A 2,833-nucleotide genomic window follows, 5' to 3' on the forward strand; every position below is an offset into this window, starting at 1 on the left:
ATCTCTGTAAATGTTTATGAAAATTAATAAAATATAATTATAGAAAAAAATAAAAAAAATAAAGTTTTCATTTTGATTTGCCATCAACAGTAAACCAAAAACCAAATCACTGTCTGTCATCAAGGTGATTTTGACTTATAGCAACCTTTTATTGGGTTTGTAAGGCTGTAAATCTTAACAGCAGAAGACTTTCCATCTTTGCCCAGCAGAGATCCTGATAGATTTGGACTGCCAGAGATGCTAGGCCTTTTGATTATCTCCAAAATACAGTACGGACTATATCACCAGAGTTCCTTAAATAAAATGTTGCATGGAGAAAATTTACTGCAAAACAGCTCTTTAAAGTGTTAAAAAGCAAAACACTTAATTCAACTAAGCATACACATAGTTGAATGCTTTTGTATGGTCAATGAAACACAGGTAAACTTGAGAACCATGAGGTCCTTGATCTGACCTGAGTTATGACCTTTCAGTTGCTTTATGTTCACACAAATGCTGGAAAATAAATAAAGAAGACCGAAGAGGTATTGATACATTTGAATTATGCTGTTGATGAAGAATATTTAACTTCCAGGACAAAAATTTCATCTTGCTGGAAATATAGTCAGAATGTTTCTTTGAAGTGAAAGTAGTGAGACTTCACCTCATGTACTTTGGACATATTATCAGGAAGGGTGAGAAAGAAAAAAAGATCATCTTTAACAAGATGGATTGTCAAAGTGATTGCCACAATAGGCTCAAACAGCAATATTTGTGAGGGTGATGTAGGAGTAGGCAGCATTTTATCTTTTCTAAATTCACTATAGAAGCAGGAGTGGCATCAGCTTCCTAAATAACATGCCTCAGGAAACTCTTTGAACTTTGATAAATGTCAATAGTTGTAGAGGTGCTTCAGGCCTTTTGATCATAGGGTCGCTATGAGTCATGCTCGACTCAAAGGCAATCATTAACAACAGCAACATGAATCAGTATAGACTCAACAACACCTAACAACAATAACTAAAATATTTGTAAATTAATGAAAAGGTCCAAATGAAAGGGAAAGATGATTAGTATGGGAAAGAAAGAAATGAGTAAAAGGATGAAATCTTTGTTATTATAAAAGTAAAAAAGTTTAATAATAAATTTGAAAAAATTAACAGTGAAGAGCTCCTGAGGAAATTAAAAGATGTATTGCAATTGGAAAGTCTGCTGTTAGAGACCTCTCCAAAGTACTGAAGAGCAATGGTGTCACTCTGGAGACTAAGATGCACCTGATACAGGCTATGGTCTTTGCAATCACTTGCTATGCATCAGAGATTTGGACAATGACTAGGGATGACAGAAGGAGAACTGATGCCTTTGAGCTGTGGTGCTGGGGAAGAATATCGAATATACCATGGACTGCTAAGAAAATGAACTGATTCATATTGGAGAGGGTTAAACAAGGCTGCTTCTTGGAGGCAAAGATTATGAAGCTTCATTTGAAATACTTTGGACACGTTGCAAGGATGGACTAGTCCTTGGAAAATGATGTTATACTTGGGAGGGTCATGGGACAGCACAGGAGCGGAAGACCCTCTTAGAGGCAGATTGATTCAGTGATCAGGCTAGTGGGGGTAGGTGTGTCAGAGACAGTGAGATTGGCACAGGACAGAGCAGGGTTTAGGGCTGTTGTACATAGAGTCGCTATGAGTCACCTGCGACTTTGCAGCACATAGCAACAACAACATACAAAACATAGATGAGTTTCAAGATATTATGATGAGAGAATTAATTCAGTCACAGAATGACAAATATTGTATAAGGCCACTGTTATAAAAATAAAATTATTATGAGGTGGCAGAGAAAATTAAAATAGGGTAAACAGGCAATGAACTTTGTAATGGAATAAGGAAAGGAATATCAACCTGAAATGAAGGGATGATCAGACAATATGTGTATTGCAATTAGCAATCTGGAATAGTACATACATAATTGATTGCATGGAGTATGGAAGAGGAGAATGAAGGGGAACATAATCTAAGAAAAGGTTTACAAACAGATAGCGACAATTGCAGAGGATTGACAGGCAAAGACAGGAGGGCAAGAAGGACCAAAGATTACCAAATGGATGGGTGAAGTGAAGGAGAAAGGGTCATAATGGCATTATTGTTGTTGTTTTTGTTGTTGTTATGTGCTGTTGAGTAGCTTGCAATTCATAACGACCCTATGTACAAGAGCCCTAAACCCTACTCTATCCTGTGCCAACCTCATTGTCTCTGACACACCTACTCCTCCTACCCCAATCACTGAACCAATCCATCTCATTGAGGGTCTTCCTTTCCTGCACTGTCCCTCCACTCTCCCAAACATGGTGTTCCTCCCCAAGGACTGGGCCCTCCTTGCAACATGCACAAAGTATGTCAGACTGAGCGTCATAAACCTCGCCTCCAAGAAGCACCCTGGCTTCACCCTCCGTAGGACATTTGTTCTCCTAGTAGTCCATGGTATATTCAATATTCTTCTCCAGCACCACAGCTCAAAGGCATCAATTCTCTCTCTATGTTTATGTTATTGTTGTTAAGTGCCATCAAGTTGCAACAAGGTCTTAACAACCAGGCCTTGAGTAGCAGTTTGAAAACTGAGAAGATACGAAAAAGTTCACAAAAAGAATGAAATAATGAGCATACTAAAGAAAAGCAGTGGAAAGATAAGCCAGTATTGATCTCCTATGGATGATGGTTGTCATGAATTTACACTCACTCTGATCTTCTCATTATGTAACTTTTCTGACTTACCTCCTAGGATGCCTTATGGAAATGAAGGATGGGTCTTAAGATAGAGGTAAGAAGGATAGAAGGAAATGTAAGTT

Source organism: Elephantulus edwardii, unplaced genomic scaffold (assembly GCF_000299155.1).
Source record: "Elephantulus edwardii isolate Elephantulus edwardi_28Jun2011 unplaced genomic scaffold, EleEdw1.0 scaffold00212, whole genome shotgun sequence".
Taxonomy (NCBI): Eukaryota; Metazoa; Chordata; class Mammalia; order Macroscelidea; family Macroscelididae; genus Elephantulus; species Elephantulus edwardii.